This window comes from Ranitomeya imitator, chromosome 10 (genome assembly GCF_032444005.1).
Source record: "Ranitomeya imitator isolate aRanImi1 chromosome 10, aRanImi1.pri, whole genome shotgun sequence".
Classification (NCBI taxonomy): domain Eukaryota; kingdom Metazoa; phylum Chordata; class Amphibia; order Anura; family Dendrobatidae; genus Ranitomeya; species Ranitomeya imitator.
The window spans coordinates 14,018,018-14,044,137 of NC_091291.1; positions in this window are offsets into that span (position 1 = coordinate 14,018,018).

Sequence of the window (26,120 nt, forward strand, 5' to 3'; positions counted from 1 at the left end):
ATATACCTGCAGTATACAGCGTTATTACCATGGGTGTTGTATATACCTGCAGTATACAGTGTTATTACCATGGGTGCTGTATATACCTGCAGTATACAGTGTTATTACCATGGATGCTGTATATACCTGCAGTATACAGCGTTATTACCATGGGTGCTGTATATACCTGCAGTATACAGCGTTATTACCATGGGTGTTGTATATACCTGCAGTATACAGTGTTATTACCATGGGTGCTGTATATACCTGCAGTATACAGCGTTATTACCATGGGTGTTGTATATACCTGCAGTATACAGTGTTATTACCATGGGTGTTGTATATACCTGCAGTATACAGTGTTATTACCATGGGTGCTGTATATACCTGCAGTATACAGCGTTATTACCATGGGTGCCCTATATACCTGCAGTATACAGTGTTATTACCATGGGTGTTGTATATACCTGCAGTATACAGCGTTATTACCATGGGTGCTGTATATACCTGCAGTATACAGCGTTATTACCATGGGTGCCCTATATACCTGCAGTATACAGCGTTATTACCATGGGTGCTGTATATACCTGCAGTATACAGCGTTATTACCATGGGTGCTGTATATACCTGCAGTATACAGTGTTATTACCATGGGTGCTGTATATACCTGCAGTATACAGTGTTATTACCATGGGTGCCCTATATACCTGCAGTATACAGCGTTATTACCATGGGTGTTGTATATACCTGCAGTATACAGCGTTATTACCATGGGTGCTGTATATACCTGCAGTATACAGTGTTATTACCATGGGTGCTGTATATACCTGCAGTATACAGCGTTATTACCATGGGTGTTGTATATACCTGCAGTATACAGCGTTATTACCATGGGTGCTGTATATACCTGCAGTATACAGTGTTATTACCATGGTGCTGTATATACCTGCAGTATACAGCGTTATTACCATGGGTGCTGTATATACCTGCAGTATACAGTGTTATTACCATGGGTGCCCTATATACCTGCAGTATACAGTGTTATTACCATGGGTGTTGTATATACCTGCAGTATACAGTGTTATTACCATGGGTGCCCTATATACCTGCAGTATACAGTGTTATTACCATGGGTGCCCTATATACCTGCAGTATACAGTGTTATTACCATAGTGCTGTATATACCTGCAGTATACAGTGTTATTACCATGGGTGCTGTATATACCTGCAGTATACAGCGTTATTACCATGGGTGTTGTATATACCTGCAGTATACAGTGTTATTACCATGGGTGCTGTATATACCTGCAGTATACAGTGTTATTACCATGGGTGTTGTATATACCTGCAGTATACAGTGTTATTACTATGGGTGCTGTATATACCTGCAGTATACAGCGTTATTACCATGGGTGCTGTATATACCTGCAGTATACAGCGTTATTACCATAGTGCCCTATATACCTGCAGTATACAGCGTTATTACCATGGGTGCTGTATATACCTGCAGTATACAGTGTTATTACTATGGGTGCTGTATATACCTGCAGTATACAGTGTTATTACCATGGGTGTTGTATATACCTGCAGTATACAGCGTTATTACCATGGGTGCTGTATATACCTGCAGTATACAGTGTTATTACCATGGGTGTTGTATATACCTGCAGTATACAGTGTTATTACCATGGGTGCTGTATATACCTGCAGTATACAGCGTTATTACCATGGGTGCTGTATATACCTGCAGTATACAGCGTTATTACCATAGTGCTGTATATACCTGCAGTATACAGCGTTATTACCATGGGTGCTGTATATACCTGCAGTATACAGCGTTATTACCATGGGTGCTGTATATACCTGCAGTATACAGTGTTATTACCATGGGTGCTGTATATACCTGCAGTATACAGTGTTATTACTATGGGTGCTGTATATACCTGCAGTATACAGCGTTATTACCATAGTGCCCTATATACCTGCAGTATACAGTGTTATTACCATGGGTGCTGTATATACCTGCAGTATACAGTGTTATTACCATAGTGCCCTATATACCTGCAGTATACAGTGTTATTACCATGGGTGTTGTATATACCTGCAGTATACAGCGTTATTACCATGGGTGCTGTATATACCTGCAGTATACAGCGTTATTACCATGGGTGTTGTATATACCTGCAGTATACAGTGTTATTACCATGGGTGCTGTATATACCTGCAGTATACAGTGTTATTACCATGGGTGCTGTATATACCTGCAGTATACAGCGTTATTACCATGGGTGCCCTATATACCTGCAGTATACAGCGTTATTACCATGGGTGCTGTATATACCTGCAGTATACAGCGTTATTACCATGGGTGCTGTATATACCTGCAGTATACAGCGTTATTACCATGGATGCTGTATATATCTGCAGTATACAGCGTTATTACCATGGGTGCTGTATATACCTGCAGTATACAGCGTTATTACCATGGGTGCCCTATATACCTGCAGTATACAGCGTTATTACCATGGGTGCTGTATATACCTGCAGTATACAGCGTTATTACCATGGATGCTGTATATACCTGCAGTATACAGTGTTATTACCATGGGTGCTGTATATACCTGCAGTATACAGTGTTATTACCATGGGTGCCCTATATACCTGCAGTATACAGCGTTATTACCATGGGTGTTGTATATACCTGCAGTATACAGCGTTATTACCATGGGTGCTGTATATACCTGCAGTATACAGTGTTATTACCATGGGTGCTGTATATACCTGCAGTATACAGCGTTATTACCATGGGTGTTGTATATACCTGCAGTATACAGCGTTATTACCATGGGTGCTGTATATACCTGCAGTATACAGTGTTATTACCATGGTGCTGTATATACCTGCAGTATACAGCGTTATTACCATGGGTGCTGTATATACCTGCAGTATACAGTGTTATTACCATGGGTGCCCTATATACCTGCAGTATACAGTGTTATTACCATGGGTGTTGTATATACCTGCAGTATACAGTGTTATTACCATGGGTGCTGTATATACCTGCAGTATACAGTGTTATTACCATGGGTGCTGTATATACCTGCAGTATACAGTGTTATTACCATGGGTGCTGTATATACCTGCAGTATACAGCGTTATTACCATGGGTGTTGTATATACCTGCAGTATACAGTGTTATTACCATGGGTGCTGTATATACCTGCAGTATACAGTGTTATTACTATGGGTGCTGTATATACCTGCAGTATACAGCGTTATTACCATGGGTGCTGTATATACCTGCAGTATACAGCGTTATTACCATAGTGCCCTATATACCTGCAGTATACAGCGTTATTACCATGGGTGCTGTATATACCTGCAGTATACAGCGTTATTACCATGGGTGCTGTATATACCTGCAGTATACAGCGTTATTACCATAGTGCCCTATATACCTGCAGTATACAGCGTTATTACCATGGGTGCTGTATATACCTGCAGTATACAGTGTTATTACTATGGGTGCTGTATATACCTGCAGTATACAGCGTTATTACCATGGGTGCTGTATATACCTGCAGTATACAGCGTTATTACCATAGTGCTGTATATACCTGCAGTATACAGCGTTATTACCATGGGTGCTGTATATACCTGCAGTATACAGCGTTATTACCATGGGTGCTGTATATACCTGCAGTATACAGTGTTATTACCATAGTGCCCTATATACCTGCAGTATACAGTGTTATTACCATGGGTGCTGTATATACCTGCAGTATACAGTGTTATTACTATGGGTGCTGTATATACCTGCAGTATACAGCGTTATTACCATAGTGCCCTATATACCTGCAGTATACAGTGTTATTACCATGGGTGCTGTATATACCTGCAGTATACAGTGTTATTACCATAGTGCCCTATATACCTGCAGTATACAGTGTTATTACCATGGGTGTTGTATATACCTGCAGTATACAGCGTTATTACCATGGGTGCTGTATATACCTGCAGTATACAGCGTTATTACCATGGGTGCTGTATATACCTGCAGTATACAGTGTTATTACCATAGTGCCCTATATACCTGCAGTATACAGTGTTATTACCATGGGTGTTGTATATACCTGCAGTATACAGCGTTATTACCATGGGTGCTGTATATACCTGCAGTATACAGCGTTATTACCATGGGTGTTGTATATACCTGCAGTATACAGTGTTATTACCATGGGTGCTGTATATACCTGCAGTATACAGTGTTATTACCATGGGTGCTGTATATACCTGCAGTATACAGTGTTATTACCATGGGTGCTGTATATACCTGCAGTATACAGTGTTATTACCATGGGTGCTGTATATACCTGCAGTATACAGCGTTATTACCATAGTGCCCTATATACCTGCAGTATACAGTGTTATTACCATGGGTGCTGTATATACCTGCAGTATACAGTGTTATTATCATGGGTGCTGTATATACCTGCAGTATACAGCGTTATTACCATAGTGCCCTATATACCTGCAGTATACAGCGTTATTACCATGGGTGCTGTATATACCTGCAGTATACAGTGTTATTACCATGGGTGCTGTATATACCTGCAGTATACAGCGTTATTACCATAGTGCCCTATATACCTGCAGTATACAGTGTTATTACCATGGGTGCTGTATATACCTGCAGTATACAGCGTTATTACCATAGTGCCCTATATACCTGCAGTATACAGCGTTATTACCATGGGTGCTGTATATACCTGCAGTATACAGCGTTATTACCATAGTGCCCTATATACCTGCAGTATACAGTGTTATTACCATGGGTGCTGTATATACCTGCAGTATACAGCGTTATTACCATAGTGCCCTATATACCTGCAGTATACAGCGTTATTACCATGGGTGCTGTATATACCTGCAGTATACAGCGTTATTACCATGGGTGCTGTATATACCTGCAGTATACAGCGTTATTACCATGGGTGCTGTATATACCTGCAGTATACAGCGTTATTACCATGGGTGCTGTATATACCTGCAGTATACAGTGTTATTACCATGGGTGCTGTATATACCTGCAGTATACAGTGTTATTACCATGGGTGCTGTATATACCTGCAGTATACAGCGTTATTACCATGGGTGCTGTATATACCTGCAGTATACAGCGTTATTACCATGGGTGCTGTATATACCTGCAGTATACAGCGTTATTACCATGGGTGCTGTATATACCTGCAGTATACAGCGTTATTACCATGGGTGCTGTATATACCTGCAGTATACAGTGTTATTACCATGGGTGCCCTATATACCTGCAGTATACAGTGTTATTACCATGGGTGCTGTATATACCTGCAGTATACAGCGTTATTACCATGGGTGCTGTATATACCTGCAGTATACAGTGTTATTACCATAGTGCCCTATATACCTGCAGTATACAGTGTTATTACCATGGGTGCTGTATATACCTGCAGTATACAGTGTTATTACCATGGGTGCTGTATATACCTGCAGTATACAGTGTTATTACCATAGTGCCCTATATACCTGCAGTATACAGCGTTATTACCATGGGTGTTGTATATACCTGCAGTATACAGTGTTATTACCATGGGTGCTGTATATACCTGCAGTATACAGTGTTATTACCATGGGTGCTGTATATACCTGCAGTATACAGTGTTATTACTATGGGTGCTGTATATACCTGCAGTATACAGCGTTATTACCATAGTGCCCTATATACCTGCAGTATACAGCGTTATTACCATGGGTGCTGTATATACCTGCAGTATACAGTGTTATTACCATGGGTGCTGTATATACCTGCAGTATACAGCGTTATTATCATGGGTGCTGTATATACCTGCAGTATACAGTGTTATTACCATGGGTGTTGTATATACCTGCAGTATACAGTGTTATTACCATGGGTGTTGTATATACCTGCAGTATACAGTGTTATTACCATGGGTGCTGTATATACCTGCAGTATACAGTGTTATTACCATGAGTGCTGTATATACCTGCAGTATACAGCGTTATTACCATGGGTGCTGTATATACCTGCAGTATACAGCGTTATTACCATGGGTGCTGTATATACCTGCAGTATACAGTGTTATTACCATGGATGCTGTATATACCTGCAGTATACAGTGTTATTACCATGGGTGTTGTATATACCTGCAGTATACAGTGTTATTACCATGGGTGCTGTATATACCTGCAGTATACAGTGTTATTACCATGGGTGCTGTATATACCTGCAGTATACAGCGTTATTACCATGGGTGTTGTATATACCTGCAGTATACAGTGTTATTACCATGGATGCTGTATATACCTGCAGTATACAGTGTTATTACCATGGGTGCTGTATATACCTGCAGTATACAGCGTTATTACCATGGGTGCTGTATATACCTGCAGTATACAGTGTTATTACCATGGATGCTGTATATACCTGCAGTATACAGTGTTATTACCATGGGTGCTGTATATACCTGCAGTATACAGTGTTATTACCATGGGTGCTGTATATACCTGCAGTATACAGCGTTATTACCATGGGTGCTGTATATACCTGCAGTATACAGTGTTATTACCATGGATGCTGTATATACCTGCAGTATACAGTGTTATTACCATGGGTGCTGTATATACCTGCAGTATACAGTGTTATTACCATGGGTGTTGTATATACCTGCAGTATACAGTGTTATTACCATGGGTGCTGTATATACCTGCAGTATACAGTGTTATTACCATGGGTGCTGTATATATCTGCAGTATACAGTGTTATTACCATGGGTGCTGTATATACCTGCAGTATACAGTGTTATTACCATGGGTGTTGTATATACCTGCAGTATACAGTGTTATTACTATGGGTGCTGTATATACCTGCAGTATACAGCGTTATTACCATGGGTGCTGTATATACCTGCAGTATGCAGTGTTATTACTATGGGTGCTGTATATACCTGCAGTATACAGTGTTATTACCATGGGTATTGTATATACCTGCAGTATACAGTGTTATTACCATGGGTGCCCTATATACCTGCAGTATACAGTGTTATTACTATGGGTGCTGTATATACCTGCAGTATACAGCGTTATTACCATGGGTGCTGTATATACCTGCAGTATACAGTGTTATTACCATGGGTGCTGTATATACCTGCAGTATACAGTGTTATTACCATGGGTATTGTATATACCTGCAGTATACAGTGTTATTACTATGGGTGCTGTATATACCTGCAGTATACAGTGTTATTACCATGGGTATTGTATATACCTGCAGTATACAGTGTTATTACTATGGGTGCTGTATATACCTGCAGTATACAGCGTTATTACCATGGTGCCCTATATACCTGCAGTATACAGTGTTATTACCATGGTGCTGTATATATCTGCAGTATACAGCGTTATTACCATGGGTGCCCTATATACCTGCAGTATACAGTGTTATTACCATGGGTGCTGTATATATCTGCAGTATACAGCGTTATTACCATGGGTGCTGTATATACCTGCAGTATACAGCGTTATTACCATGGGTGCTGTATATACCTGCAGTATACAGCGTTATTACCATGGGTGCTGTATATACCTGCAGTATACAGCGTTATTACCATGGGTGCTGTATATACCTGCAGTATACAGCGTTATTACCATGGGTGCTGTATATACCTGCAGTATACAGCGTTATTACCATGGGTGGCCTATATACCTGCAGTATACAGTGTTATTACCATGGTGCTGTATATATCTGCAGTATACAGCGTTATTACCATGGGTGCTGTATATACCTGCAGTATACAGCGTTATTACCATGGGTGCTGTATATACCTGCAGTATACAGCGTTATTACCATGGGTGCTGTATATACCTGCAGTATACAGCGTTATTACCATGGTGCTGTATATATCTGCAGTATACAGCGTTATTACCATGGGTGCTGTATATACCTGCAGTATACAGCGTTATTACCATGGGTGCTGTATATACCTGCAGTATACAGCGTTATTACCATGGGTCCTATATATACCTGCAGTATACAGTGTTATTACCATGGGTGCTGTATATACCTGCAGTATACAGCGTTATTACCATGGGTGCTGTATATACCTGCAGTATACAGCGTTATTACCATGGGTGCTGTATATACCTGCAGTATACAGCGTTATTACCATGGGTGCTGTATATATCTGCAGTATACAGTGTTATTACTATGGGTGCTGTATATACCTGCAGTATACAGCGTTATTACCATGGGTGCTGTATATACCTGCAGTATACAGCGTTATTACCATGGGTGCTGTATATACCTGCAGTATACAGCGTTATTATCATGGGTGCTGTATATACCTGCAGTATACAGCGTTATTACCATGGTGCCCTATATACCTGCAGTATACAGTGTTATTACCATGGGTGCTGTATATACCTGCAGTATACAGCGTTATTACCATGGGTGCTGTATATATCTGCAGTATACAGTGTTATTACTATGGGTGCTGTATATACCTGCAGTATACAGCGTTATTACCATGGGTGCTGTATATACCTGCAGTATACAGCGTTATTACCATGGGTGCTGTATATACCTGCAGTATACAGCGTTATTATCATGGGTGCTGTATATACCTGCAGTATACAGCGTTATTACCATGGTGCCCTATATACCTGCAGTATACAGTGTTATTACCATGGGTGCTGTATATACCTGCAGTATACAGCGTTATTATCATGGGTGCTGTATATACCTGCAGTATACAGTGTTATTACCATGGTGCCCTATATACCTGCAGTATACAGTGTTATTACCATGGGTGCTGTATATACCTGCAGTATACAGCGTTATTACCATAGTGCCCTATATACCTGCAGTATACAGCGTTATTACCATGGGTGCTGTATATACCTGCAGTATACAGCGTTATTACCATGGGTGGCCTATATACCTGCAGTATACAGTGTTATTACCATGGTGCTGTATATATCTGCAGTATACAGCGTTATTACCATGGGTGCTGTATATACCTGCAGTATACAGCGTTATTACCATGGGTGCTGTATATACCTGCAGTATACAGTGTTATTACCATGGTGCTGTATATATCTGCAGTATACAGCGTTATTACCATGGGTGCTGTATATACCTGCAGTATACAGCGTTATTACCATGGGTGCTGTATATACCTGCAGTATACAGCGTTATTACCATGGGTCCTATATATACCTGCAGTATACAGTGTTATTACCATGGGTGCTGTATATACCTGCAGTATACAGCGTTATTACCATGGGTGCTGTATATACCTGCAGTATACAGCGTTATTACCATGGGTGCTGTATATACCTGCAGTATACAGCGTTATTACCATGGGTGCTGTATATATCTGCAGTATACAGTGTTATTACTATGGGTGCTGTATATACCTGCAGTATACAGCGTTATTACCATGGGTGCTGTATATACCTGCAGTATACAGCGTTATTACCATGGGTGCTGTATATACCTGCAGTATACAGCGTTATTATCATGGGTGCTGTATATACCTGCAGTATACAGCGTTATTACCATGGTGCCCTATATACCTGCAGTATACAGTGTTATTACCATGGGTGCTGTATATACCTGCAGTATACAGTGTTATTACCATGGTGCCCTATATACCTGCAGTATACAGTGTTATTACCATGGGTGCTGTATATACCTGCAGTATACAGCGTTATTACCATAGTGCCCTATATACCTGCAGTATACAGCGTTATTACCATGGGTGCTGTATATACCTGCAGTATACAGCGTTATTACCATGGGTGCTGTATATACCTGCAGTATACAGCGTTATTACCATAGTGCCCTATATACCTGCAGTATACAGCGTTATTACCATGGGTGCTGTATATACCTGCAGTATACAGTGTTATTACCATGGGTGCTGTATATACCTGCAGTATACAGCGTTATTACCATGGGTGCTGTATATACCTGCAGTATACAGTGTTATTACCATGGGTATTGTATATACCTGCAGTATACAGTGTTATTACTATGGGTGCTGTATATACCTGCAGTATACAGCGTTATTACCATGGGTGCTGTATATACCTGCAGTATACAGTGTTATTACCATGGGTGCTGTATATACCTGCAGTATACAGTGTTATTACCATGGGTGTTGTATATACCTGCAGTATGCAGTGTTATTACCATGGGTGCTGTATATACCTGCAGTATACAGTGTTATTACCATGGTGCCCTATATACCTGCAGTATGCAGTGTTATTACCATGGGTGCTGTATATACCTGCAGTATGCAGTGTTATTACCATGGGTGCTGTATATACCTGCAGTATGCAGTGTTATTACCATGGGTGCTGTATATACCTGCAGTATACAGTGTTATTACCATGGGTGCTGTATATACCTGCAGTATACAGTGTTATTACCATGGGTGCTGTATATACCTGCAGTATACAGTGTTATTACCATGGGTGCTGTATATACCTGCAGTATACAGCGTTATTACCATGGGTGCTGTATATACCTGCAGTATACAGTGTTATTACCATGGTGCCCTATATACCTGCAGTATGCAGTGTTATTACCATGGGTATTGTATATACCTGCAGTATACAGTGTTATTACCATGGGTGCTGTATATACCTGCAGTATACAGTGTTATTACCATGGTGCCCTATATACCTGCAGTATACAGTGTTATTACTATGGGTGCTGTATATACCTGCAGTATACAGTGTTATTACCATGGTGCCCTATATACCTGCAGTATACAGTGTTATTACCATGGGTGCTGTATATACCTGCAGTATACAGTGTTATTACCATGGGTGCCCTATATACCTGCAGTATACAGCGTTATTACCATGGGTGCTGTATATACCTGCAGTATACAGTGTTATTACCATGGGTGCTGTATATACCTGCAGTTTACAGCGTTATTACCATGGGTGCTGTATATACCTGCAGTATACAGTGTTATTACCATGGGTGTTGTATATACCTGCAGTTTACAGCGTTATTACCATGGGTGCTGTATATACCTGCAGTATACAGCGTTATTACCATGGGTGCTGTATATACCTGCAGTATACAGTGTTATTACCATGGGTGCTGTATATACCTGCAGTATACAGCGTTATTACCATGGGTGCTGTATATACCTGCAGTATACAGTGTTATTACCATGGGTGCTGTATATACCTGCAGTATACAGCGTTATTACCATGGGTGCTGTATATACCTGCAGTATACAGCGTTATTACCATGGGTGTTGTATATACCTGCAGTATACAGCGTTATTACCATGGGTGCTGTATATACCTGCAGTATACAGTGTTATTACCATGGGTGCTGTATATACCTGCAGTATACAGCGTTATTACCATGGGTGTTGTATATACCTGCAGTATACAGCGTTATTACCATGGGTGCTGTATATACCTGCAGTATACAGTGTTATTACCATGGGTGCTGTATATACCTGCAGTATACAGCGTTATTACCATGGGTGCTGTATATACCTGCAGTATACAGTGTTATTACCATGGGTATTGTATATACCTGCAGTATACAGTGTTATTACTATGGGTGCTGTATATACCTGCAGTATACAGTGTTATTACCATGGGTGCTGTATATACCTGCAGTATACAGTGTTATTACCATGGTGCCCTATATACCTGCAGTATACAGCGTTATTACCATGGGTGCTGTATATACCTGCAGTATACAGCGTTATTACCATGGGTGCTGTATATACCTGCAGTATACAGTGTTATTACCATGGTGCCCTATATACCTGCAGTATACAGCGTTATTACCATGGGTGCCCTATATACCTGCAGTATACAGCGTTATTACCATGGGTGCTGTATATACCTGCAGTATACAGTGTTATTACCATGGGTGCTGTATATACCTGCAGTATACAGTGTTATTACCATGGGTATTGTATATACCTGCAGTATACAGTGTTATTACCATGGTGCCCTATATACCTGCAGTATACAGCGTTATTACCATGGTGCTGTATATACCTGCAGTATACAGTGTTATTACCATGGTGCTGTATATACCTGCAGTATACAGCGTTATTACCATGGGTGCTGTATATACCTGCAGTATACAGCGTTATTACCATGGGTGCTGTATATACCTGCAGTATACAGTGTTATTACCATGGGTATTGTATATACCTGCAGTATACAGCGTTATTACCATGGGTATTGTATATACCTGCAGTATACAGTGTTATTACCATGGGTGCTGTATATACCTGCAGTATACAGTGTTATTACCATGGGTATTGTATATACCTGCAGTATACAGCGTTATTATCATGGGTGCTGTATATACCTGCAGTATACAGTGTTATTACCATGGGTGCTGTATATACCTGCAGTATACAGTGTTATTACCATGGGTATTGTATATACCTGCAGTATACAGTGTTATTACCATGGTGCCCTATATACCTGCAGTATACAGCGTTATTACCATGGGTGCTGTATATACCTGCAGTATACAGCGTTATTACCATGGGTGCTGTATATACCTGCAGTATACAGCGTTATTACCATGGGTGCTGTATATACCTGCAGTATACAGTGTTATTACCATGGGTATTGTATATACCTGCAGTATACAGCGTTATTACCATGGGTATTGTATATACCTGCAGTATACAGCGTTATTACCATGGGTGCAGTATATACCTGCAGTATACAGCGTTATTACCATGGGTGTTGTATATACCTGCAGTATACAGCGTTATTACCATGGGTGCAGTATATACCTGCAGTATACAGCGTTATTACCATGGGTGCTGTATATACCTGCAGTATACAGTGTTATTACCATGGTGCCCTATATACCTGCAGTATACAGCGTTATTACCATGGGTGCTGTATATACCTGCAGTATACAGCGTTATTACCATGGGTGCTGTATATACCTGCAGTATACAGCGTTATTACCATGGGTGCTGTATATACCTGCAGTATACAGTGTTATTACCATGGGTATTGTATATACCTGCAGTATACAGTGTTATTACCATGGGTGCTGTATATACCTGCAGTATACAGCGTTATTACCATGGGTGCTGTATATACCTGCAGTATACAGTGTTATTACTATGGGTGCTGTATATACCTGCAGTATACAGTGTTATTACCATGGGTATTGTATATACCTGCAGTATACAGTGTTATTACTATGGGTGCTGTATATACCTGCAGTATACAGCGTTATTACCATGGGTGCTCTATATACCTGCAGTATACAGCGTTATTACCATGGGTGTTGTATATACCTGCAGTATACAGCGTTATTACCATGGGTGTTGTATATACCTGCAGTATACAGCGTTATTACCATGGGTGCTGTATATACCTGCAGTATACAGCGTTATTACCATGGGTGCTGTATATACCTGCAGTATACAGCGTTATTACCATGGGTGTTGTATATACCTGCAGTATACAGCGTTATTACCATGGGTGTTGTATATACCTGCAGTATACAGTGTTATTACCATGGGTATTGTATATACCTGCAGTATACAGTGTTATTACTATGGGTGCTGTATATACCTGCAGTATACAGCGTTATTACCATGGGTGCTCTATATACCTGCAGTATACAGCGTTATTACCATGGGTGTTGTATATACCTGCAGTATACAGCGTTATTACCATGGGTGTTGTATATACCTGCAGTATACAGCGTTATTACCATGGGTGCTGTATATACCTGCAGTATACAGCGTTATTACCATGGGTGCTGTATATACCTGCAGTATACAGCGTTATTACCATGGGTGTTGTATATACCTGCAGTATACAGCGATATTACCATGGGTGTTGTATATACCTGCAGTATACAGCGTTATTACCATGGGTGTTGTATATACCTGCAGTATACAGCGTTATTACCATGGGTGCTGTATATACCTGCAGTATACAGCGTTATTACCATGGTGCCCTATATACCTGCAGTATACAGCGTTATTACCATGGGTGCTGTATATACCTGCAGTATACAGCGTTATTACCATGGGTGCTGTATATACCTGCAGTATACAGCGTTATTACCATGGGTGCTGTATATACCTGCAGTATACAGTGTTATTACCATGGGTGCTCTATATACCTGCAGTATACAGCGTTATTACCATGGGTGCTGTATATACCTGCAGTATACAGTGTTATTACCATGGGTGCTGTATATACCTGCAGTATACAGCGTTATTACCATGGGTGCTGTATATACCTGCAGTATACAGTGTTATTACCATGGGTGCTGTATATACCTGCAGTATACAGCGTTATTACCATGGGTGCTGTATATACCTGCAGTATACAGCGTTATTACCATGGGTGCTGTATATACCTGCAGTATACAGCGTTATTACCATGGGTGCTGTATATACCTGCAGTATACAGTGTTATTACCATGGGTGCTCTATATAACTGCAGTATACAGTGTTATTACCATGGGTGCTGTATATACCTGCAGTATACAGTGTTATTACCATGGGTGCTGTATATACCTGCAGTATACAGCGTTATTACCATGGGTGCTGTATATACCTGCAGTATACAGTGTTATTACCATGGATGCCCTATATACCTGCAGTATACAGCGTTATTACCATGGGTGCTGTATATACCTGCAGTATACAGCGTTATTACCATGGGTGCTGTATATACCTGCAGTATACAGTGTTATTACCATGGGTGTTGTATATACCTGCAGTATACAGCGTTATTACCATGGGTGCTGTATATACCTGCAGTATACAGTGTTATTACCATGGATGCCCTATATACCTGCAGTATACAGTGTTATTACCATGGGTGTTGTATATACCTGCAGTATACAGCGTTATTACCATGGGTGCTGTATATACCTGCAGTATACAGTGTTATTACCATGGGTGCTGTATATACCTGCAGTATACAGCGTTATTACCATGGGTGCTGTATATACCTGCAGTATACAGCGTTATTACCATGGGTGCTGTATATACCTGCAGTATACAGCGTTATTACCATGGATGCTGTATATACCTGCAGTATACAGTGTTATTACCATGGGTGCTGTATATACCTGCAGTATACAGCGTTATTACCATGGGTGCTGTATATACCTGCAGTATACAGCATTATTACCATGGATGCTGTATATACCTGCAGTATACAGTGTTATTACCATGGGTGCTGTATATACCTGCAGTATACAGCGTTATTACCATGGGTGCTGTATATACCTGCAGTATACAGCGTTATTACCATGGGTGCTGTATATACCTGCAGTATACAGCGTTATTACCATGGGTGCTGTATATACCTGCAGTATACAGCGTTATTACCATGGGTGCTGTATATACCTGCAGTATACAGCGTTATTACCATAGTGCTGTATATACCTGCAGTATACAGCGTTATTACCATGGGTGTTGTATATACCTGCAGTATACAGCGTTATTACCATGGGTGTTGTATATACCTGCAGTATACAGTGTTATTACCATGAGTGCTGTATATACCTGCAGTATACAGTGTTATTACCATGGGTGGCCTATATACCTGCAGTATACAGCGTTATTACCATGGGTGCTGTATATACCTGCAGTATACAGCGTTATTACCATGGGTGCTGTATATACCTGCAGTATACAGTGTTATTACCATGGGTGCTGTATATACCTGCAGTATACAGCGTTATTACCATGGGTGCTGTATATACCTGCAGTATACAGCGTTATTACCATGGGTGCTGTATATACCTGCAGTATACAGCGTTATTACCATGGATGCTGTATATACCTGCAGTATACAGCGTTATTACCATGGGTGTTGTATATACCTGCAGTATACAGTGTTATTACCATGGGTGCTGTATATACCTGCAGTATACAGCGTTATTACCATGGGTGCTGTATATACCTGCAGTATACAGTGTTATTACCATGGGTGCTGTATATACCTGCAGTATACAGCGTTATTACCATGGGTGCTGTATATACCTGCAGTATACAGCGTTATTACCATGGATGCTGTATATACCTGCAGTATACAGCGTTATTACCATGGGTGCTGTATATACCTGCAGTATACAGCGTTATTACCATGGGTGCTGTATATACCTGCAGTATACAGTGTTATTACCATGGGTGCTGTATATACCTGCAGTATACAGTGTTATTACCATGGGTGCTGTATATACCTGCAGTATACAGTGTTATTACCATGGGTGCTGTATATACCTGCAGTATACAGTGTTATTACCATGGGTGCTGTATATACCTGCAGTATACAGCGTTATTACCATGGGTGCTGTATATACCTGCAGTATACAGCGTTATTACCATAGTGCTGTATATACCTGCAGTATACAGTGTTATTACCATGAGTGCTGTATATACCTGCAGTATACAGTGTTATTACCATGGGTGCTGTATATACCTGCAGTATACAGTGTTATTACCATGGGTGCTGTATATACCTGCAGTATACAGTGTTATTACCATGGGTGCTGTATATACCTGCAGTATACAGTGTTATTACCATGGGTGCTGTATATACCTGCAGTATACAGTGTTATTACCATGGGTGCTGTATATACCTGCAGTATACAGCGTTATTACCATGGGTGCTGTATATACCTGCAGTATACAGTGTTATTATCATGGGTGCTGTATATACCTGCAGTATACAGTGTTATTATCATGGGTGCTGTATATACCTGCAGTATACAGCGTTATTACCATGGGTGCTGTATATACCTGCAGTATACAGCGTTATTACCATGGGTGCTGTATATACCTGCAGTATACAGTGTTATTACCATGGGTGCTGTATATACCTGCAGTATACAGTGTTATTATCATGGGTGCTGTATATACCTGCAGTATACAGCGTTATTACCATGGGTGTTGTATATACCTGCAGTATACAGCGTTATTACCATGGGTGCTGTATATACCTGCAGTATACAGTGTTATTATCATGGGTGCTGTATATACCTGCAGTATACAGCGTTATTACCATGGGTGCTGTATATACCTGCAGTATACAGTGTTATTACCATGGGTGCTGTATATACCTGCAGTATACAGCGTTATTACCATGGGTGCTGTATATACCTGCAGTATACAGTGTTATTACCATGGGTGCTGTATATACCTGCAGTATACAGTGTTATTACCATGGTGCCCTATATACCTGCAGTATACAGCGTTATTACCATAGTGCTGTATATACCTGCAGTATACAGCGTTATTACCATGGGTGCTGTATATACCTGCAGTATACAGTGTTATTACCATGGGTGCTGTATATACCTGCAGTATACAGCGTTATTACCATGGGTGCTGTATATACCTGCAGTATACAGTGTTATTACCATGGGTGCTGTATATACCTGCAGTATACAGCGTTATTACCATGGGTGCTGTATATACCTGCAGTATACAGTGTTATTACCATGGGTGCTGTATATACCTGCAGTATACAGTGTTATTACCATGGTGCCCTATATACCTGCAGTATACAGCGTTATTACCATGGGTGCTGTATATACCTGCAGTATACAGCGTTATTACCATGGGTGCTGTATATACCTGCAGTATACAGTGTTATTACCATGGGTGCTGTATATACCTGCAGTATACAGCGTTATTACCATGGGTGCTGTATATACCTGCAGTATACAGTGTTATTACCATGGGTGCTGTATATATCTGCAGTATACAGCGTTATTACCATGGGTGCTGTATATACCTGCAGTGTACAGCGTTATTACCATGGGTGCTGTATATACCTGCAGTGTACAGCGTTATTACCATGGGTGCTGTATATACCTGCAGTATACAGCGTTATTACCATGGGTGCTGTATATACCTGCAGTGTACAGCGTTATTACCATGGGTGCTGTATATACCTGCAGTATACAGCGTTATTACCATGGGTGCTGTATATACCTGCAGTATACAGCGTTATTACCATGGGTGCTGTATATACCTGCAGTGTACAGCGTTATTACCATGGGTGCTGTATATACCTGCAGTATACAGCGTTATTACCATGGGTGCAGTATATACCTGCAGTATACAGTGTTATTACCATGGGTGCCCTATATACCTGCAGTATACAGTGTTATTACCATGGGTGCTGTATATACCTGCAGTATACAGTGTTATTACCATGGGTGCTGTATATACCTGCAGTATACAGCGTTATTACCATGGGTGCTGTATATACCTGCAGTATACAGCGTTATTACCATAGTGCTGTATATACCTGCAGTATACAGTGTTATTACCATAGTGCTGTATATACCTGCAGTATACAGCGTTATTACCATGGGTGCTGTATATACCTGCAGTATACAGTGTTATTACCATGGGTGCTGTATATACCTGCAGTATACAGTATTATTACCATGGGTGCTGTATATACCTGCAGTATACAGTGTTATTACCATGGGTGCTGTATATACCTGCAGTATACAGCGTTATTACCATGGGTGCTGTATATACCTGCAGTATACAGTGTTATTACCATAGTGCCCTATATACCTGCAGTATACAGTGTTATTACCATGGGTGCTGTATATACCTGCAGTATACAGTGTTATTACCATGGGTGCTGTATATACCTGCAGTATACAGTGTTATTACCATGGGTGCTGTATATACCTGCAGTATACAGCGTTATTACCATGGGTGCTGTATATACCTGCAGTATACAGTGTTATTACCATAGTGCCCTATATACCTGCAGTATACAGTGTTATTACCATGGGTGCTGTATATACCTGCAGTATACAGTGTTATTACCATGGGTGCTGTATATACCTGCAGTATACAGCGTTATTACCATGGGTATTGTATATACCTGCAGTATACAGTGTTATTACCATGGGTGCTGTATATACCTGCAGTATACAGTGTTATTACCATGGGTGCTGTATATACCTGCAGTATACAGTGTTATTACCATGGGTGCTGTATATACCTGCAGTATACAGCGATATTACCATGGGTGCTGTATATACCTGCAGTATACAGCGTTATTACCATGGGTGCTGTATATACCTGCAGTATACAGTGTTATTACTATGGGTGCTGTATATACCTGCAGTATACAGCGTTATTACCATGGGTGCTGTATATACCTGCAGTATACAGCGTTATTACCATGGGTGCTGTATATACCTGCAGTATACAGTGTTATTACTATGGGTGCTGTATATACCTGCAGTATACAGCGTTATTACCATAGTGCTGTATATACCTGCAGTATACAGTGTTATTACCATGGGTGCTGAATATACCTGCAGTATACAGTGTTATTACCATGGGTGCTGTATATACCTGCAGTATACAGTGTTATTACCATGGGTGCTGTATATACCTGCAGTATACAGCGTTATTACCATGGGTGCTGTATATACCTGCAGTATACAGCGTTATTACCATGGGTGCTGTATATACCTGCAGTATACAGCGTTATTACCATGGGTGCTCTATATACCTGCAGTATACAGCGTTATTACCATGGGTGCTGTATATACCTGCAGTATACAGTGTTATTACCATGGGTGCTGTATATACCTGCAGTATACAGCGTTATTACCATGAGTGCTGTATATACCTGCAGTATACAGTGTTATTACCATGGGTGCCCTATATACCTGCAGTATACAGCGTTATTACCATGGGTGCTGTATATACCTGTAGTATACAGCGTTATTACCATGGGTGCTGTATATACCTGCAGTATACAGCGTTATTACCATGGGTGCCCTATATACCTGCAGTATACAGTGTTATTACCATGGGTGCTGTATATACCTGCAGTATACAGCGTTATTACCATGGGTGCTGTATATACCTGCAGTATACAGCGTTATTACCATGGGTGTTGTATATACCTGCAGTATACAGCGTTATTACCATGGGTGCTGTATATACCTGCAGTATACAGTGTTATTACCATGGGTGCTGTATATACCTGCAGTATACAGCGTTATTATCATGGTGCCCTATATACCTGCAGTATACAGTGTTATTACCATGGGTGCTGTATATACCTGCAGTATACAGCGTTATTATCATGGTGCCCTATATACCTGCAGTATACAGCGTTATTACCATGGGTGCTGTATATACCTGCAGTATACAGCGTTATTACCATGGGTGCTGTATATACCTGCAGTATACAGCATTATTACCATGGGTGCTGTATATACCTGCAGTATACAGCGTTATTACCATGGGTGCTGTATATACCTGCAGTATACAGTGTTATTACCATGGGTGCTGTATATACCTGCAGTATACAGCGTTATTACCATGGGTGCCCTATATACCTGCAGTATACAGCGTTATTACCATGGGTGCTGTATATACCTGCAGTATACAGTGTTATTACCATGGGTGCCCTATATACCTGCAGTATACAGCGTTATTACCATGGGTGCTGTATATACCTGCAGTGTACAGCGTTATTACCATGGGTGCTGTATATACCTGCAGTATACAGCGTTATTACCATGGGTGCTGTATATACCTGCAGTATACAGCGTTATTACCATGGGTGCTGTATATACCTGCAGTATACAGTGTTATTACCATGGGTGCTCTATATACCTGCAGTATACAGTGTTATTACCATGGGTGCCCTATATACCTGCAGTATACAGCGTTATTACCATGGGTGCTCTATATACCTGCAGTATACAGTGTTATTACCATGGTGCTGTATATACCTGCAGTATACAGCGTTATTACCATGGGTGCTGTATATACCTGCAGTGTACAGCGTTATTACCATGGGTGCTGTATATACCTGCAGTATACAGCGTTATTACCATGGGTGCTGTATATACCTGCAGTATACAGCGTTATTACCATGGGTGCTGTATATACCTGCAGTATACAGCGTTATTACCATGGGTGCTCTATATACCTGCAGTATACAGTGTTATTACCATGGTGCTGTATATACCTGCAGTATACAGCGTTATTACCATGGGTGCTGTATATACCTGCAGTATACAGCGTTATTACCATGGGTGCTGTATATACCTGCAGTATACAGCGTTATTACCATGGGTGCTCTATATACCTGCAGTATACAGTGTTATTACCATGGGTGCTGTATATACCTGCAGTATACAGTGTTATTACCATGGGTGTTGTATATACCTGCAGTATACAGCGTTATTACCATGGTGCTGTATATACCTGCAGTATACAGTGTTATTACCATGGGTGCTGTATATACCTGCAGTATACAGTGTTATTACCATGGGTGTTGTATATACCTGCAGTATACAGCGTTATTACCATGGTGCTGTATATACCTGCAGTATACAGCGTTATTACCATGGGTGCTGTATATACCTGCAGTATACAGTGTTATTACCATGGGTGCTGTATATACCTGCAGTATACAGTGTTATTACCATGGGTGCTGTATATACCTGCAGTATACAGCGTTATTACCATGGGTGCTGTATATACCTGCAGTATACAGTGTTATTACCATGGGTGCTGTATATACCTGCAGTATACAGTGTTATTACCATGGATGCCCTATATACCTGCAGTATACAGTGTTATTACCATGGGTGCTGTATATACCTGCAGTATACAGTGTTATTACCATGAGTGCTGTATATACCTGCAGTATACAGTGTTATTACCATGGGTGCAGTATATACCTGCAGTATACAGCGTTATTACCATAGTGCCCTATATACCTGCAGTATACAGTGTTATTACCATGGGTGCTGTATATACCTGCAGTATACAGTGTTATTACCATGGGTGCTGTATATACCTGCAGTATACAGTGTTATTACCATGGGTGCTGTATATACCTGCAGTATACAGCGTTATTACCATGGGTGCTGTATATACCTGCAGTATACAGTGTTATTACCATGGGTGCTGTATATACCTGCAGTATACAGTGTTATTACCATGGATGCCCTATATACCTGCAGTATACAGTGTTATTACCATGGGTGCTGTATATACCTGCAGTATACAGCGTTATTACCATGGGTGCTGTATATACCTGCAGTATACAGTGTTATTACCATGGGTGCTGTATATACCTGCAGTATACAGTGTTATTACCATGGGTGCTGTATATACCTGCAGTATACAGTGTTATTACCATGGGTGCTGTATATACCTGCAGTATACAGTGTTATTTCCATGGGTGCTGTATATACCTGCAGTATACAGTGTTATTACCATAGTGCCCTATATACCTGCAGTATACAGCGTTATTACCATGGTGCTGTATATACCTGCAGTATACAGTGTTATTACCATGGGTGCTGTATATACCTGCAGTATACAGTGTTATTACCATAGTGCCCTATATACCTGCAGTATACAGCGTTATTACCATGGGTGCTGTATATACCTGCAGTATACAGTGTTATTACCATGGGTGCTGTATATACCTGCAGTATACAGTGTTATTACCATGGGTGCTGTATATACCTGCAGTATACAGTGTTATTACCATGGGTGCTGTATATACCTGCAGTATACAGTGTTATTACCATGGGTGCTGTATATACCTGCAGTATACAGCGTTATTACCATAGTGCCCTATATACCTGCAGTATACAGTGTTATTACCATGGATGCTGTATATACCTGCAGTATACAGTGTTATTACCATGGGTGCTGTATATACCTGCAGTATACAGTGTTATTACCATGGGTGCTGTATATACCTGCAGTATACAGTGTTATTACCATAGTGCCCTATATACCTGCAGTATACAGCGTTATTACCATGGGTGCTGTATATACCTGCAGTATACAGTGTTATTACCATGGGTGCTGTATATACCTGCAGTATACAGTGTTATTACCATGGGTGCTGTATATACCTGCAGTATACAGTGTTATTACCATAGTGCCCTATATACCTGCAGTATACAGTGTTATTACCATGGGTGCTGTATATACCTGCAGTATACAGCGTTATTACCATGGGTGCTGTATATACCTGCAGTATACAGTGTTATTACCATGGGTGCTGTATATACCTGCAGTATACAGCGTTATTACCATGGGTGCTGTATATACCTGCAGTATACAGCGTTATTACCATAGTGCTGTATATACCTGCAGTATACAGTGTTATTACCATGGGTGCTGTATATACCTGCAGTATACAGCGTTATTACCATGGGTGCTGTATATACCTGCAGTATACAGTGTTATTACCATGGGTGCTGTATATACCTGCAGTATACAGTGTTATTACCATGGGTGCTGTATATACCTGCAGTATACAGCGTTATTACCATGGGTGCTGTATATACCTGCAGTATACAGTGTTATTACCATGGGTGCTGTATATACCTGCAGTATACAGTGTTATTACCATGGGTGCTGTATATACCTGCAGTATACAGTGTTATTACCATGGGTGCTGTATATACCTGCAGTATACAGCGTTATTACCATGGGTGCTGTATATACCTGCAGTATACAGCGTTATTACCATGGATGCTGTATATACCTGCAGTATACAGTGTTATTACCATGGGTGCTGTATATACCTGCAGTATACAGCGTTATTACCATGGGTGCTGTATATACCTGCAGTATACAGCGTTATTACCATAGTGCTGTATATACCTGCAGTATACAGTGTTATTACCATGGGTGCTGTATATACCTGCAGTATACAGCGTTATTACCATGGGTGCTGTATATACCTGCAGTATACAGTGTTATTACCATGGGTGCTGTATATACCTGCAGTATACAGCGTTATTACCATGGGTGCTGTATATACCTGCAGTATACAGTGTTATTACCATGGGTGCTGTATATACCTGCAGTATACAGTGTTATTACCATGGGTGCTGTATATACCTGCAGTATACAGTGTTATTACCATGGGTGCTGTATATACCTGCAGTATACAGTGTTATTACCATGGATGCCCTATATACCTGCAGTATACAGTGTTATTACCATGGGTGCTGTATATACCTGCAGTATACAGTGTTATTACCATGGATGCTGTATATACCTGCAGTATACAGTGTTATTACCATGGATGCCCTATATACCTGCAGTATACAGTGTTATTACCATGGGTGCTGTATATACCTGCAGTATACAGTGTTATTACCATGGATGCCCTATATACCTGCAGTATACAGTGTTATTACCATGGGTGCTGTATATACCTGCAGTATACAGCGTTATTACCATGGGTGCTGTATATACCTGCAGTATACAGTGTTATTACCATGGGTGCTGTATATACCTGCAGTATACAGTGTTATTACCATGGGTGCTGTATATACCTGCAGTATACAGTGTTATTACCATGGGTGCTGTATATACCTGCAGTATACAGTGTTATTACCATGGGTGCTGTATATACCTGCAGTATACAGTGTTATTACCATGGGTGCTGTATATACCTGCAGTATACAGCGTTATTACCATGGGTGCTGTATATACCTGCAGTATACAGTGTTATTTCCATGGGTGCTGTATATACCTGCAGTATACAGTGTTATTACCATGGGTGCTGTATATACCTGCAGTATACAGTGTTATTACCATGGGTGCTGTATATACCTGCAGTATACAGTGTTATTACCATGGGTGCTGTATATACCTGCAGTATACAGCGTTATTACCATGGGTGCTGTATATACCTGCAGTATACAGCGTTATTACCATAGTGCTGTATATACCTGCAGTATACAGTGTTATTACCATGAGTGCTGTATATACCTGCAGTATACAGTGTTATTACCATGGGTGGCCTATATACCTGCAGTATACAGCGTTATTACCATGGGTGCTGTATATACCTGCAGTATACAGCGTTATTACCATGGGTGTTGTATATACCTGCAGTATACAGCGTTATTACCATGGGTGCTGTATATACCTGCAGTATACAGCGTTATTACCATGGGTGCTGTATATACCTGCAGTATACAGTGTTATTACCATGGGTGCTGTATATACCTGCAGTATACAGTGTTATTACCATGGGTGCTGTATATACCTGCAGTATACAGCGTTATTACCATGGGTGCTGTATATACCTGCAGTATACAGTGTTATTACCATGGGTGCTGTATATACCTGCAGTATACAGCGTTATTACCATGGGTGCTGTATATACCTGCAGTATACAGTGTTATTACCATGGGTGCTGTATATACCTGCAGTATACAGTGTTATTACCATGGGTGCTGTATATACCTGCAGTATACAGTGTTATTACCATGGGTGCTGTATATACCTGCAGTATACAGCGTTATTACCATGGGTGTTGTATATACCTGCAGTATACAGTGTTATTACCATGAGTGCTGTATATATCTGCAGTATACAGTGTTATTACCATGGGTGCTGTATATACCTGCAGTATACAGTGTTATTACCATGAGTGCTGTATATACCTGCAGTATACAGCGTTATTACCATGGGTGCTGTATATACCTGCAGTATACAGCGTTATTACCATAGTGCTGTATATACCTGCAGTATACAGTGTTATTACCATGGGTGCTGTATATACCTGCAGTATACAGCGTTATTACCATAGTGCTGTATATACCTGCAGTATACAGCGTTATTACCATGGGTGCTGTATATACCTGCAGTATACAGCGTTATTACCATGGGTGTTGTATATACCTGCAGTATACAGTGTTATTACCATGAGTGCTGTATATACCTGCAGTATACAGTGTTATTACCATGGGTGCTGTATATACCTGCAGTATACAGTGTTATTACCATGGGTGCTGTATATACCTGCAGTATACAGCGTTATTACCATGGGTGTTGTATATACCTGCAGTATACAGCGTTATTACCATGGGTGCTGTATATACCTGCAGTATACAGCGTTATTACCATGGGTGCCCTATATACCTGCAGTATACAGCGTTATTACCATGGGTGCTGTATATACCTGCAGTATACAGTGTTATTACCATGGGTGCTGTATATACCTGCAGTATACAGTGTTATTACCATGGGTGC